The following is a 20,171-nucleotide window of genomic DNA, read 5'->3' on the forward strand; positions in this document are numbered from 1 at the left end:
GTCAAATACCTGATGCAAAGACATACATTCCCAGCACTTAGACCTGCTGCAAGCACAGAATAAAATCTAATATTTCAGCTCTCAGACATGCGGAGCCAGTGCAAAAGTAGCAGTGTCCTGTCTCAAATAATGAACAGAGGAACTGTACTGCTCCATCAGTCTCAAGTGACATGTGAGACAAACCAGCCAGCTCTAGATAACAAGGAAGAGGGAAAAAAAATACATTATTTGGGTCTTCTTGATAATATATAGCTGTTGCAAACTGGCATAGAATTAAGTCAGTTAATGTCTTAACGTGACTTCTAATGATGTCCATAACCAAAGAAATCATATAAACACATTAGTGACTGTAGTCACTACTTATAGTTAAAAATTAGGATTTCAAACATCCCAAATCACACTTTAAGTTCCTCATTACAAAATTTGCCTGTGTATGCATTTGACTTAATATTTGAATGTGTTTCAGGCTGCTCTGTAACATCAGTTACTGCTGTTATGGAACATGATGCAGTAATCTTCTTCCATTTAATGGAAACTTACCAAGCCTTACTAAAACACAGTGCAGAGAAATGATGTAATCCATTGCCCTAGAATTCATGCCATACTCAGTGAAAGCTTTCAGTATTGTAGATGTGCAGGCTTTCATTATAAATTTAGGTCATGTTACTCACACCTTCTGCTCATCTCCTCAGCTCATCTTTGTGCAGATTATGTTTAAGTGCATTACTGTATTTCTCTGTCTGGAATTTGATTTCATTGATGGAGTCTGCTCCTTGGCCTGCAGTTGCATCTTTCTGCAGGATCAGAATGATGGACAGAAAATGACAGATTAAATAACTTAAACTCATGAAAGTTAACCCATTCATTGAGTCTAAAATTTTTTGTTTGTCTTATTGCCTTCGGGTGCTCTTCACACTTGGAATGACAGTTTACTAGTGGACCATGAGGATGCAGGAGAGGAGAAAGAGTTCAGAAAATATTCTAGTTATCTTGGTGTAAAACTGTAGTATCAGCTTGACCATTCTACTCACTTTGTAATGGCAGAGGATGAGCTTCACTCTGGTCTCCCATTCAAATAAATGGATGAAGAAAACAAAGAAAAATTCCAGTTCTTTCACAGTCAACAACCAGTAGACACATTTCATTGCTGATGGGGCAAAAGGATGCTTTAATTGCACCACATCTTTAAGCCAATTGGTTGTAATGAGTGAATCTGGCATTTGCCAGATTTGTCTGATAGCCTCACTTTTAAAAATTATTAGTCTCAATGTTTGCAGAAAGACATTTTTGCAGGATGAGAGAACATCCCATGCTAAATCCAAATGTGGCAATCCCTACATCACGTTAGAAGAGTAAAAAACATATCTTGTCAAGCCTTGGCAACTTCAATAATTTCAGATAAAATGACTGTATGATGCACTGTAAAGAGCAAACAACAATTATTAGCTTTTAATCGGTAGCCTGCCATTAGTTTATTAATTTCCAGCAGCGTGTACTGCCTTAATTCAGATGAAGAGGTAAAGTAAGTGGGTAAAATAACATTTTATATGCATTTATTACATGATGCAATCTTCCAATCTTTTCCCACAGAAAGATCCTACAGGTACACACACTGTGTTTTTTCCCTGCCCCTGGCTTTGTCCTTGAAGATTAAATTCAATTAAACAGATCTTCAGAGGAAAAATCTTGAGGGCAAAGGAAGGCAAACCCTGCAATATGACCTTTCAAGAGATGAGGAGATTTCTACTATCTTCTATCAAGAAATGCTCAAGGTGGAATTAACACCTGGCTCAGTTCAGACAGCTAGATCCCTCTATGGTTGTGTGGTTTTCCTAAACAGCTTGTCCAGGCTCATACTGATAGAGACAAGAAATAGGTAAGTAAAGTCACTCTGTAGAGTCTCTTGCTACTCTGCTCACTGCAATAGAAGACAAAATGATGCCTTTGAAATAAATAGTTGACTTTTCAATCACTAAAGAAGAGATGGTTCCTACTAGTGTAAATTCCTTTATCTGAAGAAAATTTGAGTTCTGTTTTTCTAGGGTGGGGTTTCCCTAGGACAAAAAATGACAAAATCTCATAGCTGGAAGCAGATGTTGGGTATATGTCAGGCACACAGAGCAAGAGTTGTCACAGCTACCATATTTTGTAGCAAAACATAGATGTCAGAACATATTCCTAAATAGGGAATTATTGAAATATTGTATTCCTATTAAAAGTCCAAGGGATTTTTAAATTGCATTTCACTGTATTAGGAAAAAAAAAAAAAAAAAAAAAAAAAAAAAAAAAAAGGGAACACAGGACTTCAGGACTTGTCCCATCAGAGCTTCTGACCTACTTCTATATTGACAGAAATGCCACGTTAAACTCTCTTGCTGAAAATATCCCAGACAATCCCACTGTGAGGAAAAGGCAGAATAATTTCAAGCTAAGGTTAAAGCATAAACATTTAACAGTCAGAACAAAAATCTGAAGGTGATTGTTTATCTTCACAATAAATGGTCCCAGCCAAAAACCAGTTACAGATTCCTATGCTCATTGTCCAGAGTGATATCCTGGGCCCTGTGATATATCAGAGGTCATATTATACTGAATATTGGAAGTTGACTAAATGAGCTTTTATAAAATTAATATAATTTTGTGAAGCTTTCAGTCATTCTGTGTGGTGATTTTCTAGCTTGTTTGAAAATACTTTTTCATTTACAACAAAAATTACATCTTTAATTTTATATAAATCTTTCTATTTACATAAGTAAAGCTTTTTGTATTGCAAAAATAATTATGAAACATGATTGCAAAGTTAGTTTTACTGCATTTATAAGGAAGGGGAACAATTAAATATGATCATGTTATAAGCAATGTTTTAGCCTAGCTTAGTGACTAGCATTAAAGTGCAATCCTAAATATATTTGTTTCCTTCATCAGGGTCAAGGAAAAATAACTTAACAAAAACAGAAGGAAGAGTCTTTGTTTTTAATTTAAGTTTCATATTAATTATAAAATCAGCATGAAGTAAATGAGACTCAAATGTCTCTTTTATTATTATTATTATTATTATTATTGTTATTATTATTTGGTTGTTTTGGATCCTTTTTCCTTCAGTGATGTGATTTTGTGTATTTGTTGGAAACTGTTGCTGACTGCATTCGTTCCATTCTTTTCAGTTGCTCCATAGTGGCCAAAATACAGCTAGAACTGCATAAATGAGAATGGGTACCACTCCTGGGTGCAAGAGTATGTACTTCTGATCCATGGGAAGTACTGAAGTAAGAATTTTACATGATTTTTCTAGTTCTGCCTCTAATTTAACCTTCCATAAATTTCAGTTTTAAACAAAAGAAAATTCTAAGAGCTTCTAGAAGTCTAGGTGATTAATGACTTTAATCTCTTTGAGATTCTCAGATAAGCTGTGCTTAGAAGGCTAAACAAACCAAAAGTAGTAGCAATACTGACAGTATAGCTCATTAATGTCTCATCATCATCATTAATTTAAATGGTATTTACTATAATTGTCATAATTGTCTTTCCCTGGAATACAATTTCATTTTTACAAACTGTAGCCTTTGCTATGGACAGGCACTTTCGGATGGCTACTATGCAACATCAGATAATCAATTAATAAAAGTTGTAATTAATACAAGTTGCCTTGACCTGAGCAAGCTGTGTATTAACAGGCAGAGCTAGCTGATTTCAGAAGACAGTTCTACAACTGGCACATGGATGTCTGCTCCCCAAGGACATATGTAAATCCAGCAATGCAAGTAAATCCCCCCTTTTTTTTTTTTTTTTTTTTTTTTTTTTTTTTTTTTTTTTTTTTTTCCCCTTTCCACTGCTGTGATTCAGAGTTGAATACATTGACCTTTTTCCCCTGCATAAACTTGCAGCAGCAAGACACTGAGACAAGCCAGACACCCACTCACTCATCCTGTAAATGTTATTAAGGGGACAAGAGTGCAGATTACTTGAAAACACAGTGGCCAAAAGCTCAAACAAGATTTTTGTGAGGTGCCCACTTCCTAATTTAGCCATACCTATATTTTAGTTTTATAACATGCTGAGAAGTCATCTTCTCAGCAGCACTAAGCAAAATGGGGTCATAACTCCCCTTGATCTGATGGCTGTGTTTTTCCTAGTGCAGCCCAGTGTGTGGTTTGCCTTATTCACAAGAAAAATGTGCTGTTGGCTTGTATGTGTGTTGTCACCCACTGTCACTCCAGGCGCTTTTCAGCAGAGCTGCCAGTTTATTTCTAGCTCATGCCAGTTCATAGGCAGGTCTGTTCTGTCCTGAAGGAGATTTTTGCACTTTTTCTTGCTGGACTTCCAGGATACCCTAATGATCCAATCTTTAATTTCAGCAAGGTCTCACTGAAGATCTGCTGTTGATTTGCCATCTCCCTTTCCCTTTGAATCATTCAGAAATTTGCTAAGGAATCACATTCTCAGCGTCAAGGCAATTGGTGATGGTATTGAACAGTATTGGCCCAAGTATTGATGCCTGTCCTGCTCCACCTGTTACCAGCTGCCAAACAGTCATGGAGTCATTGATCAGCACTCAATGAGACCAGAAGTCTGGACAATTGTCAGCTCATCACAGAGCCTGACCAGCATGTGCTTCTTCAGCTTATAAATGAGGCTGTGGTGAGAGAGTTTTATTTAAAGTTTTAGTGAAGTAATGAGTTATCTCAGCATTTCTACTTGCCTCTCACTCATGCAGTTGACCATGGGTAGCCTTTAGGCCTGGTGTGCTCAGCACAAGAAAGGTGTGGAACTTTTAGAGTGGGTCCAGGAGAGACCACAAAGATGCTCAGAAGGCTGGAGCCCCTCTGCTGTGGAGACGCGCTGGGAGAGCAGAGAAGGCTCTGGGGAAAATTTATAGCAGCCTCTGGTACTTACAGAGGGCTTATAAAAAACAGGGTGAGTGACTATACACATGCAGTGGTAACAAAATTGGGGATGATTTTAAACTGAAAGATGAGAGATTTAGACTAGATATTAGGAAGAAATTATTTCCTGTGGGGGTGGTGAGGCTCTGACACAGGTTGCAAAGAGAAGCTGTGGCTATTCCTGGATCCCTGGGAGTGTCCGAGACCAGGGACAGGGCTTGGAGCAACCTGTGATGGTGGAATTTGTCCCTGCACATGGCAGGAGGTGGAATGAGTGCACTATGACATTTAAAATGTCACTATTTCAATGTAATACATTTATCAAGACATTATTGTTGTTTCTGTCATTCACTCCATTCCAGTTGCTGTGTTTGACTACAACTGTTCAAAAATGTCTTCAGTTCTCTTTTTTCTTGGTTTGACAAAATGTGGGGGAGGTCTGATCACACACTGAGATTACAGAAAAAATTAAAATTTCTTTTTGAATACAATTTACTGGGCAACTGTTGAATGGCTACAGTGAAAAGTAATTTTTTATATTTTCCATTGAGTTGGCTCAGCAAGATTAAAATGAGATTAAAGGCAAAGGGAAACAGATTATAATAGACCAAGTGAAAACATGAAAGTTGATCTATTCCAATCAGATGGCTGCAAAATTTTGCACAGTGGTTCATGAATCTTCTGTTCTAGACAAAGGAGTCAGTTTGAGGGGAAAGCAATTTCTCATGCACTCTGTAGAATAACTTTACTTTCTGAAGATCTGTTGGTTTGTGGTTGTTTTAGGAGACAGATCGTATTTTTATATAAAATATTTCCACAGCAAACTTTCACATGTTGCAATTGCAGAAGCTTGATACAGCTGAAACACAATATAAGATGGTGCTTATTAATTCCAGTACCATCCTTTAATGGCCTCTCCCACACTGTAGTGAAAAAACTTCCAGCAGAAAAGAAAGGGCTGTGTCATCTTGTTAAGCTCTTACAGGTACTTCTGCTCAAGCCACATATTCAAAATTATTCCTTTTAAAGGAATGTTACCATTATCTAAGAAGAGTTTTTAAGAGGCCCTCAGATACTCAGATAATCCACCCTGACTACTAATGTATTTAGCCCAAGGAATTAGTATTCCTGATCCCTGAAGCATGGCTCTGTTGTTTGCCTGAGCTGCAGTTTATCTTTTAAATTTGCTTTAAAGGCACAAACCATCTACCACATACCTACATCAGTTGTTAAAATGATTAATCCCCCACAAGTTTCAGAAGTCGGGAACTCTAAAGGGATTAATCACCACTTCCTTTTCCCTGTTTTGCTTGAAGATTTGAAGGTAGAGAACTACATGCAAAGAAGGTTAAAATGAAGTTAAAACTTCTTACAGCTTTTGTTAAGAAAAACTGGGGAAAAAAAATGAGACTACTGTTAGGGAGAAAAAGATTTAACAATATTCAGAAAACAGAATTGAGGGTGAAAGCACTGGAATAAGCATGATACATCACCTTGATAGAATCCCAAGCCCTTGCAATGATAAGGAAGGAGTTTTGCCACCATCTATTGGTGAGTGGGAGGAAGAGACAGAGCCAGAAAATGTGTTTCTTTCCCTCTAGAACAAAACCAATATTTTCATTATTTCCTGAATTCATATATATTTTGGATGCAGCTTAGTGGATGATTGATCTCCCTCTTATGTGACAAAGAATCACTTGTGTCTTTTATGTGACCAAAGCAAAGATTCATCCTAATCAATACATCTATTTTAGAATGAGTAACTGGAAAGAGAAGGTAGAAGAAAATGACAAAGGACTTTGACTACGTTAGGGCTCATTCCATAGGCAATTCCTGAGTTGCAAATGGCGTTGCCTTCCCACTCTGAGAAAGGAGGTGCAGTTGATCTCTTCCCTGAGCTCTCTTTTGAACTACTGGTTGGCTTAACCTGCCCATGCTGAGATACACCGCTTCTTTACTGGAACCAATCTGCTGAGATTGCAGGATGCAGGCAGTGACAGCTATCAGATTCTTTGAATGGTTTGGGTTGGAAGAGACCTTAATAATCATGGCATGCCAACCCCCTGTCATGGGCAGGGACAACTTCCAATAGCCCAGGTTGCTCCAGGCCCTGTCCAGCTTGGCCTAGGACACTGCCAGGGATGGGGCAGACACAGCTTCTCAGGGCAACCTGTGCTAGACAAGAATTTCTTCCCACTATGCCATCTAACCCTGACCTCTGCCTTGTGCAACCTTCCTCCCTTGCCCAATCACTCCAGGTCCTGGTCCAAAGTCTTTCTCCAGCTCTCTTGCAGTCTCTTTAGGCACTGGAATGGGGTTTAAGGTCTCTCTGGAGTCTTCTCCACGCTGAACAACCCAAACGCCCTCAGCTTGTCTATCTGAATGTCCCTACAAAAGGAGGTATTTAACAACAGCACAATCATACCTCAAAATTATAAGTTGTGTTCTAAGTCAGGTTGAAAAAGAAATCAATAGCAATAAAATCCTCTAACGCTCTGTAAATCCCAAGAGAATTAAATTAATTTAGAGGATTGGAGATGCTCTTTCTAGCAGGCACCGTACTATTAGTATTTATTCCCTGTTAGATGAAAACACGCTTTCAGGGCAGAAGAAATTGTGTTACTTGTATAGTGGAAGAAAAGTTAACATATGCCATGGATGTATTGCTGCTTTTTCCTCTAGAAATTCAAAAATCAAAATCTATATAGTATGTGCCTGGATAGATACTTAGATCAGCAGCAGCTGCAGGAACATACCCTCCCTCCTAAGTCACAGTGGTTTTTGCTGTCTGCTTCATTCCACAATTCTGACTTAAGAATCTAAGTCTCTATAAACCTTACTGAGCCTCAAAATATGGTGTTCAAAGAAAGCAGCATAAATTTGCAGGCTGCTATTGACAGAAGAGCTTTCCTTCCTACTCTTATGCTCTGTTCCCAAACTTTGCTTCTTAGTCTGATGGAAGACAAAAAAGAAATTCAATAAGATATAGTCCCTCCAGTGCTCACCTCCCACACCTGGTCCTCTGAGTGTGAATAGAGATTCGTGGCTCAGTACACAATGGAAATGCGTTTTCAGTATAAACTTTAACATCTGTACTTGATGCTTGTTAAGCCACACTCAACACCACTCTGGAACATGGTAATAGGCTTTCTTTTCAGGGTAGCCAAGTTGAACCTTCCACAACAGGGCCACAGTACTGTGTGACATAGGAAAACAAACCTCTGTTAGGATAATGGAAAGGTGGAGCAAGCTTCCAGGGAAAAAGGATCATCCATCCTACAAATGGAGGATAAAAAATATAAAACTCAGTGCTTTTTATATAGGATATATGCAACAAGACTCAAGAGATGTCCAACAGCAGCTGTGGGATATCAATCTTGCAACTTTTGTGGTTTTAAATTTTGTTAATTTTCTAAGATGCTTTGCTAATCTAGATTTGAAGTGCTCACTTCTGATGAGCTTTTACTATTTTCATCTTAATTTATCTTTTTTTTTAACTCTTTCCATCTTGATTTTAATCCATTTTTACTTTTAACTACTTATTTATTTATTTACTATGTCTGCTAATGTACCCAGACAACCAAAGGAGGCATCTTCAATAACTGAGTTGCAGAAGGCCAGATAAGTTTGACAAAAGGCAAAACTAATAACAACATAAAATCACATCAGGGGGTTGCAGGCCACTGAGTTTCAGGTGATAGTTAAAATGTTTATTCTTAATTGTTAAAAGTGAGTGCTGTGGAGATATTGGGAAATATGAACAAAACACTGCAGCATCATCTGTGTTTTCTGAGACAGTGGGAAGAGAACTGGAGGCAGCTTTGTCCTCTTCTGATCATGAAGTTGTGCTGGCTTGAAAGCAAAACCGGCAAGAGATTCCAAGTCAGAAAAACAATTTAATGGGGGGGGGAGGAAAAAAAAAATATATATATATGAAATAAATAAAATAAAACAAAACAAAAGCAATAGTACAAAAGATCACTGACAGAGTCAGAATACATCCTGATACCCTGTGGTGGTGGTAGCAGTCCAGATGAAGTGGTGTTGCTGAAGCAGTGTTCCTGTAGAAAGGTCTGGTAACTCTTGTCCTCTGGGAATCCAGTGGGTAAGGCTGCCTGTGCTGTCCCAAATCCCAGATTATATCCAGGTGGGAATGCTTGGCTCCTCCCCCTGGGCGGAGCATCTCACATTGGGCTGACATCATTTTATCAGTCTTGCAGTGGGTCCTTGATTGCCCATTAAACAGAGATAGCTCCTGGAGGGAGTTATCTATGAGTCATGCAGCAGGGCATTGATGGGCCATTAACAGAAGATGGTCTGGAGGGAGGGGGCAAGGGAAACAGTGGTGCACAACTTAGTTTCAACATCTCATGTAGATGGTGTTAGAATACATACTTTGGGCACATCTTACATTGTAACCTAGGACAGAAATAGAAGAGGGATGTTCTGCTGTTTGCAGAAAGAGAAGATGGTATATAAAGGACCATAAAATTAGCAGAATAGTTTTGGGTGGACCTTTAGAGTCATCCAGTCCAGCTTCCTGCCCTAAGCAGACACAGCTTCTGGATAACATTACTCAGAGCCCCATCCAAACTAACCCTGAATGATTCCAGTAATGGGCCAGCCACAGTTTCTCGTGGGGCAACCTGTGTCGGTGTTTCACCACCCTCACTGTAAAGGACTTGTATGAAGACAGCAGACATGTAGGTTTTTAAACTGATGAATTAACATTCACTCATCTAGACATTTAAAACTGTCTGACTCCCATCCAAATTTCAGCTACAAATTGAGCAAAACTCTGCTCTTCTCAGCCCACTCTGCACAGAAGAGCAAAAAGACACTGGCTCAGATTCCCCAGGCTGTGAGTCAGATTTTTCTCTTGATCTTGCAAACTGTGTGAGAACTTTGGCTATGGGGTAAATTGTAAGCAAAGGGGGGAAAAGGAGGATCCCACCTCCTCCAGTGCATGGTGTGGGTATATTCTGGTTATGTTGGTAGCAGCAGGCTTCTGCAGAAGTCAGGAATTCACGGTTCAGCGGCTCTTGCCTGATGGGACTTGAGTAGGATCCAGGGTTTATTTGCTCAGTGCTGCCAAAGACAAGCAAATGACCTTGTGAATATCCAGCAGTGAGGACTTTAGCTGCTGGCTGCAGCTGCTGTGTTCCTAGGGACCTTAATGTCAAAACGCTGTGGAGGCATATAAGTTCCTGGCATCTCCTTGGGCATTTAGGTCTAAACCAGAAGCACTTTAGTGGCTTGCTGTTGGCTTTTTGAGACGCCATTAGGTGTACTGCTAATCCAAAGAGCCAACCCCACTCATATCTGAGATTGTGTTGCTGGGAATGCTCCACAAAATGCAAAATTAATGAGAGAGAGCTTCAAGAGCCAGGCATGTATTAAAAAGAACAACAAGCTCAGATAAAAAGGAAGACTTCTTGTTCTACAGTAGAGAGTAGCTGAGACAAATAAAGTGGTGGGTGTTGTTGGGATGCAGAGAAACAGAAGAGCTGTCTGAGAGGAGAAGTGCAGTGAAGCTACTGCCCAGACACAAAGGTTTTGTATATCTGCTGGACAACAAGGGACTTACCTTTCTAGTCTCTTCACTTTAATAAATATAATTGTAATTAGGATTTACAGTGTGACTCATGGTGTTAATTATATGGTGGGCTACCTTGGCACTGGAAAGGAATGACATACAGAAAGAGTAAAATGATTAAAGAACACTTAAACCCAAGGCCTAAAATATGCTCTTTCTTTTAGGGTTTTAGTTGGATTGACTTCTGGAAAGTCAAACAATCCATTTATTTCTTTTTTTTTTTTCTATTTTTGAATATCCATGCAAGCAAATAGATAAAGACTACAGACTCTAACCCAAATGTGCAAGAAAAATTATTTCATACATCTTCCGTAGCAGTGTTGGCTGTTATTAGAAGACATGTCCCACAATGTCAAAAGAGCCTGCATGTATAACTATTAATCAGTCTTTTGGTCAGAGTTTCTGCATGTCAATACTGTCATTAAGTGAATTAATGAAGATCAGAGATAATGAAATATTTATGGAAATTATCTTAAGAAAATAACTTCATCCTTTCCAGAGCTTATAAGTCTTTATTATCATAATGCTCTTGACGTGGATCTCATCTGAAGACTACATTAGTTTCAGTAATGTTAGTCCTGAATTAATCTTGTTTGCATATGTTGTTTTTTGGTTGTTGTTAATTGGGAATTGCGGGGTTGGTGGGGGAGAGGGGAGTTGTTATGTTTTTCCAAAAACACGTAAAAGTAGCCCTATTTCTTGAAAGTGCTGAAGTCTACCTAAACTCTTAGGCTGACAAGCACAGTTGACTACAGTGTTAAAAGCCTTGTTCACAGGGTATAAATTTTTAATAACTTTTGCCAGATTTAGCTGTGTTTGTTTGTGCATTTTTGTCTTTTCCCTGATCTATAAATAAAAATATTTTTTAAAAAAATACAACAACAAAACAACAACAAAACAAAATCTGCATTATTAACATTTCCCTAACTCCCAATATAAAAAAGTAATTCCTGCCCTCTTTTTTTGTTGTCTTTGTGAAGTTTTTTATGTTTCTATGGGGCTGGGCTAGAAGAAAATGCATGTTTTGAGGTTTTGGGGTTCTTTTTTCCTTAATTACTAGTCAAGTCAGTAGGGTGCAATGAAAACAATATTTATGGAAAAGTCATTTACTGCCACTGGGACTGACTGTATTCTTCTAACTCCATGCCTGGGAGCAAAAATAGACCTCGAGCCCTAAGGTGCAGGAGATTCAGCAAACTTTTTGGTTTTGCTTGCAGATGGAGTCTAGTGTTCACAGTGCCGTGCTGCTGCACAGCAGATGTTGTGATCCCTGTGCTGGTAGGTATGTGAGGCAAAACTTCTGCCAGAACTAAATGCTGTTTTCCACATGCTGTTATTGATGCATGAAATAACCTTTTGCAAGACCATGTGGAAATGTGCAATTAAAAACTCTGTTTACCTTCACCTTCTCTGCCTTATTTAAAAATTCCATTTAGTCACCAGTGTGCATTCAGCAGTGAGCCCCATATAAAAGTATTTCATTCCAGATTGGCTGAAATACAGAGGAGGTTTCATGCCTGAGGATTTTCCCTCCACTCACACAAGGTGTGAACTTTCTGTGCCTCTCCATAGAAGTTCCAAAAAGTTGCACACAGTGACTGCGTCATGGGAAATATAACAGCTGAGTATGACAAGGAAAACCAAATGCAGGTGGCCATCCAGGATTTCTTGTTTGCAGATTATAAAATACACATATTTTTAAGCACAAGAAAGACACATTAATCAAATGAGATTCCATAAAGCAAATAACCACCCACATCTACAACTACTCAGATATAGCTGGCTGATTATGTTGCTAACCAGAAATCAGGAAAAGCTATAAAATAATCCTTAGCCTCTTAAGCTGATGGGTAAAAGGAAAAGCAGATGAAGGTCCACTTCAGTGCCTGCAGAGTAGGTCTTTAAAAATGTAGTTGCCTCAATATGATGAAAACCTAGAAAAGAGGGTGTAAAAGTTTAAAATTTATAGAGAAAGTTATAAAGATAACTGAAAATTGAGCCAATATTTTAAAATTACAGATGCTTAAAAATAATAACAATTTATACATTAAAATACATTGGAACAATGATATGGAAAGTGGGGAGAAGGGTTTGAAGAATTCAAAGCCTTTTTCTCTTAAATTGCAAACAAGTTTCAACAGGAAACAATTTGTTTGCCATCTTTGCTCATTACCTGTCTGCTTTTACTTTAAACGCATGTTTCCTCATGGCAAATGTGGAATAATATGGGATATCTTTCAGAAAAAGCTCCAAGCAAAGAGTGCTCTGGGTGAGAAATGGAGAGGGGTGACTGTTGCAATCCATCACCTTCCTCACTGGAACTGTGTTTCTGTCTAAAAGTCCTAAAAGTGAAAGACCTCAAATATTCTCATATTTTGGGAAAGGTATTTCACTATATGATATTGAGATAATCTTTTCAGCTGGTGTCTGTTGAATGACATAAAAATACAATTCATTTGGCCTGCATTCACAATTTTTTGAAAACTAGCAGCACAGTTTAATGGTGACATTTTGTGGCCTTATTTAAGCTCAGGTTTTTTTCTCAAACCAGTGGCAGTTATGTGACACTGATTCTCATCATTCTCCAGGATCCATTTTGATAAAAAAGCCCCAAAAAGAATTATTTATGAAGGTGGTATCAATAGCACAGGATTAGCATTCCTCAGAAAACCTAACACTGTATGTGAACACGGTGATAGGCATTGGGTGATCACCAGAATGCTTCAAAGGGTCTGTGAACTTGGGACTAAATCCTGTAAATATAATCTATATGGCCCTGCATCTCCTTTTTCACAAAACTTAAGAGAAATCTTTTGTGTTTGTGTTGAAGAGTCAGATCTGACAAAAGCATGAATGAGTCCTCACACAGGAGACTTTGGAGCTCCGGTTTTTTATGTTCAGCTAGGACACCTCTGTGAAAACCACCATTGTGTTTTTGCTAACGTATGCCACTTTAAATGTAGTTTCCAGTCCAGAGGCACAAGAGACCCCAGAAGTCATTGAAGTGTTTCTGTGAAAGCACACATAAATTGACATCTCTCCTCCTGAAATTTCACAGTTATGACAGAGTGCTAGAGATGCAGGTAAGCAGACAAAAAGGAATAGTGATCCATATAGGATGAAACAAGGGTGCATTTGTAATGTTTGGTTATAGCAGCCACTACGGAGTTTTCTAATGAATATTAGGTAAGGGGTTTTTTGTTTGTTTGTTTGTTTGTTTTTATTTGTCAAAAATCTCTGAAATTCTTCTTCATTCAGATGCTGTACCATTTAGTACGCCCACCGATCAGCTGGTGTACTATATCTCTGACAGACAACACTTCTGAGACACTGCCACAGTAGACCAGAGCCAGGCCTGGGAATGGGATCCTGAGCTAAAGATTAAAATATGGAAATTCAGATCAGTAGGGTATAAGAAGCATTTCAGGGAGTCAAATCCAGGTTTCTGCTCTAAGGAGAGCTGGATGATTCTCCAGATTCTCTGGACTGCATTGTCTGTGTGCAGATTGACTATCAACAAATAAGATGTACTACAGAGTGTCTCACTTCCAGTTGTCTGTGCACAAATTTGGGGGACTCTTGGAGGGTTTTTGTAGAGGTTCTTATCCCAAAAAGGCCTTTTTCTTGCACTAAAGTACCTTAAATGTCACAAAAAATCTCAGGAACTGTTTTCTTGTGGTGAGGAAATACTCCGCTCTTATTGAGTGTCCCGTTTTTCCTCAGCTTATGGATAGCATCTTTTAAAATATTTCCTGTGCACCTAACTTTATGCACTTGATAAGATTCTATGCCAGTCTATTTTAGCAAATAAGAAGTTCAGAATCAGAGTTTTTCAGAAGACAAAATTATTTCAACAATTTACGATGTCTGTAAGATCCAAGGACTGCTTACATTAGGCAGTCTTAGTTCGATATTGTTATGTGGCTCATTGAAGTGAGAATATATCCATCACAATCACATTTCCTGTTAATTTTAAAGAGTAATGTGGGTAGTAGAGAAACCCACAGTTTCATTTATTACCAGCAATTTCAATGTCTTTAATTTTCTTTGCTCAATTTGCTATGGCCAGTGCCTTAACAACATGCAGTCGTCTTCAGCTGTTAGTAGAGAATTTTTTACAGTTGTTTTGTGGTTTTGGTTTTTTGGTTTGTTTTGGTTTCGTTTGGTTTTTTTTGGTTTCTCTTTTGTTTGGGTTTTTTGTTTGTTTGTTTTTTGTTTTGTTTTGTTTTTGGTTTGTTTGGGTTTTTTTTTTTTTTTTGGTTGGTTGGTTGGTTGGTTTGGGTTTTGTGGGTGTGATGGGTTTTGTTTGTATATTGTTGTTGTTGCTGTTGTTCTGGTTTGAGCTTTGGGTTTGAACTTGGTTTTTGCCATATGGGTAAATATTTATTTCGTGTTGAGGAAAGGAAAAAACTCAATAATATTTAATTCTGATAAAAACAGGAAAATTATACTATGTCTGTTCTTGCAATTTGATATTTTTTCTAACATGGTAAACACTATCTCAAATCTGTGAGTGAAAACACATAAGAAATAATGCATGTCAACATCATCCTCACTTAATCCTAACATGTTTGTCCTTTTAATAAGTGATGTTTTGCATTAGTTTATAGCATCAGGCATTGGGTGATTTATTTATTAAAAAAACTACAAACCCTGCTGTAAAAGGCAGCCTGCAAGGTCACCTATAGATCCCTGATGATGAATTATCCTTGCAGGCAGTTCCTGCCCACACATGACCTTCTGCTGACGTCTGCATCTGTCCAGTTTAATGAATCAACATGATCATGAATGGGAGATAGGATATCAAGAGCTTAAATGGTGAGTGGTGATCTACATTACCATTTCCTTCTTCTGTAAAGCTCCATTAGTGGAGAGGAAGGTTAGATGCTAGAAAGAAATTCTTTACTCAGAAAGTATGAGGCCCTGGCACAGGTGCCCAGAGAAGCTGTGGCTGCCCCACCCCTGGAAGTGTTCAAGGCTAGGTTACATGGGGCTTGGAGCAACCTGGGATAGTGGAAGGTGTCCCTGCCCATGGGAGTGGCTGGAACAATATGGGCTCTAAGGTTCTTTCCAACCCAAGCCATTCAATGGTCCTTGATTGGAAATGAAGGAGAAATTAGTGCGGGAGTGGTAAAACTCAGCACTAGGAGGAAACACATGCCACAGGGAAAAAGAACTTCCAGTGGCATCAGTAAGAGAGAAGTTACCTCCAGCATACTTAGGTTGCTAACTGTGATTGCAACCTCTCTAGAAATAGCTCTCTCACAAAAATCTCCCCAAAGAAGAAGTGCAAATTATATGTAATGGAGTTATCTCGTGTTGCTACCTATTGACAGGCGCATGTAATGTGGCAAAAGTTAATCATTTACACAAGTCTTTTTGTAAAGCAGGCAGTAAAATTGTTCATGAAAGAAGGTTGTACATAGAAACAAAACCATCATGCCAGATTAAGGTAATAGCGAAAATGGGATTTCTAAAGTAAACAAAGCACATGCAATCAGGAGAGAGGAAAGCAAGAACATAATTTATATTTACAACTGACCTAAATTTACATTTAGAGGAACAGAAAAGAATGAAATCTTTATCATACCTCATTGGGAAATCTTGGATGAAAACAGGGAGAATTCTGTATTAGAGGTAACAGACTGGACTGTAGGTGAAGGTGTTGGGGTCTTACTAAGAAAACTGAGATGAGAATTTCAAGACATACCATGAATACTGGCCTGAGCTTGTAATTGAAAAACATTGAAAGGCAAAACTTCTTAAAGGATGCTTGCCTGAGTTTGGTTCATGAAGACATGAGTAAGAAAATTAATCAAACACAGGGAAAACAAAACAAAACCGAAGAAAACCCAACTGATCCAAATCCTAAAGAAAGCTGAGTTGTCCTGGGAAAGGAAGAAAGAGTCAGTAGCCATTTTAAGCAGAACAAGTGGAGAGACATAAGCCACAGGGGTAGAATATGTGGGTTAGCTGGAACCACATTTTATACTGCAAGTAACACCATAGCCAATAAGAAAAATAGGGAGTCACCAAAAACAATGTGGGTTTATGGAAAACAACACAGCTCAGGGACTGCTGCACCACTCAGTCATCCAGTGTAGACATCCAGCATAAAATGTGCCTTTAGATTTCAATATTCCAAGCTGTGTAGATCATTTAGGATTATTTATGCTAAAGATATGATAATAACATCTGTTGGGGAGATGGGAAGACAGTGGAGAAAGCAGTATTCTCAAGCATTGTAACAGCTCAGAAGGTAATATTTCATAGTGCGTCAAGGGAAAGATAGAATTTGGAGGAGAACTCCCATGTGGGGAGCTCTCAAGACCATACTACACTAATTCCCATTAATCCTTATGGGTCCCTGGCAGAAGAAGATAATAAATCCTGCAAGGAAGAGGTATTCCTACATTTCATTGCAAGTTTCTCTGAGGAGATCAGTGGTGAAACTATGGCAAAAGAGCTAGTTCAAGAACTGGCTTGAACTTTTATGGACATTGAAAAGAAACAACAGACCAAACTGATGGCAGATATCTTTTCTTTGGTTTCTGCTCAGGATGGGGCAGATGAGTAGTCCTTTCATATGCATGGAACAAAGCTGATTGTCCCTGCTCTATACCATGCATTTCCATGTAAATTTGTAATGCATGAATTTTAATTGTTTCATTTGATCTAAAAAGAAAAAGGAGAACAAGAAAAAGGGAAGTAGGAATTTTATGAGAATGGTCAGGAAGTGGGTACACACTACTTAATGTCTTTTGATTTCTCAAATTCTTAGGACTCTAAGAACCATTATTAACTTGCCAGTATCACAGTGGAAAAGGAGTTTCACATTCCATATGAATGCTCACCTGTTCTGAAATCTGTGAACCCCAGAGATATTTGGTACATGGTGCTGCAGCATATGAACAGAAAATTGACAACTTTCCACGGTTCAAATGAAACAAACATCTAAACACTTCTTGTCCTGCAGATCAGTTGCAAGCCTCTAAAGTCTAAGCAGCCGATGAAGGCACATTTTTTCCCAGAGTCCTGACACACATGGCAGAGAGGCAGGTAAGATCAAGGTAGCTCATTCTCTGGAACCTTTAGACTCTGAGAAGATGTGTAATCTGAGCATCAGCTTCAGAAAAGACACTAAAGAAAATATTGAATATGCTAAATGCATCCAAGTAGTCAACAATGTATGCTATTGAAGCCCCAATGCCATAATGTTAGAGTAAAAAACTGTCCAGATGAGACCTTACCATTGATGGGCAGATTGAACAAGGCTTATTTTCCAAAATACACCACATACAGCTGGCTGTTTGGATCCATGGAAGAATTCCTTTATTGCTGCAGTATTTCTATGGCTGTTCAAGGATCAGGAAAACAAGCAGAACACAATGGGGATATCATGTTGTAGGCAGCAAGGTCATGCAGGGTGCCATCCAGCGGCTGACACATCTCTCACATGTGACAAAGTCCAGCATTTGCAATGTTGGTGAGCAGGGCCATGGCAAGAGGTCCTTCTGCCCTAGGTTCTGCAGCCTGGAGTTTCCACTTTGGTGTGTGCTGCTCTTTTCCTTCTATATCTTCATGCCTGCATTGTAGCATTAAAATCTCATTTTTTATAGTTTTTAAAGTCTAAACTATAGACTTTATAGTTTATAAGGCTAAAATCTACTAGACAGTGTGACCAATGTCACATATATTCCAATAAATATTGAATTATATGCAGGCACAAAGCTCAACAAACAACTTAAAGGACGGTTTGGGTTGGAAGGGACCTGAAAGATCACCTAGTTCCAACCGCACTGCCATGGGAGGACACGCTCCTCTAGACAAGGCTGTTAAGTCATTATGCAAAACATGGACTTGATCAAGTCCATGTGAGTCTAAACAGTCCAATTAGTGTTAATAGCCCCACAAGCAGGAACAGCTAAGAAGCAGGTTCTGATGGAAACTAGATAGGCGCTGTGAGAAAAATATCTGGGCTGACCAGCTACCAAAGTGCAGAGGGCAGACAAAGGATGATGTTCATCTAAGGACCCTCTCATTGATCTCACCAATTTAAGGAAAGATTTTCCCTTTTCTCTTGTTTGGTCTTTCCTTAATTTTTTTATTCCCCTCAACCCCAAGGTAATTTTGAAATCAAGTTCTACTCTCAGCTGTGGACTCCACAAACTTAAAGTTTAAAACTTAAGTTTCTTTGTGCAACATGACACATTTATTAGAGTACACCTGTCTACTCACTCTCACTTTTGACTCATTTTTCCTCCTTGATGTTTTATTGAATCTATCTGAACAGTACATACCACTTCTCTCTCCTGGTCTCAAACACCTTCTTCCCCAAAGATTAATAGAATCTCATTGATTTCAGTAAAGAATTAATAAGAATTTAAACTAATGATTTATGCAAAATACTGACCATATAAAGTATTTAAGTTACTACGTACATAAAAGATAAGCATTGTTTTAAGGTCAAAAGGCAGACATGGTTTTTCCATATTAACTATCTCCATTAATCTACACAGTGCTTGCCTTTGATGTATTAATATTAATGGGCTGTTAGTCTCATTCAGGTTAAAACAGGGACTGTAGAATTTATACCTTCGTAATTGCCATTAATCCTGATAAGGCTGATTCTGGTACATCTCCAAATACAGAGAAAAGCAGATATCCTCCAGCCTGATATAATAAGCCATGTGAATGATCATTTGCCAGAATTAATGAACTGCATAACTCCGTTTTAAAATGCCCTGTGTAAAAACTGTACACAATGATGAAAATATAGAAGATTCTTCTTAAATTTGAAGGTTTAGAATTTTTCTGGCAAAATCTTTACTGGAATAAGAGAGAATGTCTTGCAAAATCTAGGTCAGAGATATAACCCTTAAGTGATTAACCTTTTTATTTTTTTTTTTTTTTCAGATAATCACAGCATCTCTGGTTACTCTTTGTGCATTTTAAAACAGTAAGGTTTATTATCTAGTTTTATTTTCTGTGTTGATTTATTTCAGTTTCTGCATACTTGGCTTATTTTGTAGAGTTCAAGTCTAAAACAGCACAGAGAATTTCCTCTGACATTACGAATACGAAAACACTGCACTCAGACTTTGGAAAACATGAAAAGGATGAAAGAAAACCCCCTAGGCTTTTCAATATCCTGCTAAAGGCCTGAAGTAATAGAGTATCTTAGTTTTTCACTCATTTTTCACAAAGACCAAAGTGTAAGTATTATTTTTTCCTAGTCATAGAAAAGTGGAATGAAGAAAGGTTTTACTGTCAGCTGTTATCCTTGGGTCTAGCCAGTGACCTTGTTTCAATTGCATGTGACTACAAGAAAATTTGCAAGGCTTTCTCCTGTGCAACTACTAAATGATGAGAGGTAATTATGAGAAGCATCTGGGAATTACCTAGCATTAAAAAAAATAGATTAGTGGGCATGATCAAAATCTTAATAAATTCAGTTCCTATCAATTTTTCTTTATATGCCTTGGAATATTAAGAAGGGAATTAGTAAGTGAATGGGGAGATATTTTATATTGGTTTTGCTGGTTGTGGGTTTTATTGACAACACACCTCCCTTTATTTTATATTGGTTTTATATAGGAAAGGGAAACTAAATTGAACAAATCAGATAGCAGGGATATCAAAATGACTGAACTTAAGATGGAGGGATATTTTTGCACTGTAATTAGGAATGG

This window comes from Hirundo rustica, chromosome Z, assembly GCF_015227805.2.
Source record: "Hirundo rustica isolate bHirRus1 chromosome Z, bHirRus1.pri.v3, whole genome shotgun sequence".
NCBI classification, from domain to species: domain Eukaryota; kingdom Metazoa; phylum Chordata; class Aves; order Passeriformes; family Hirundinidae; genus Hirundo; species Hirundo rustica.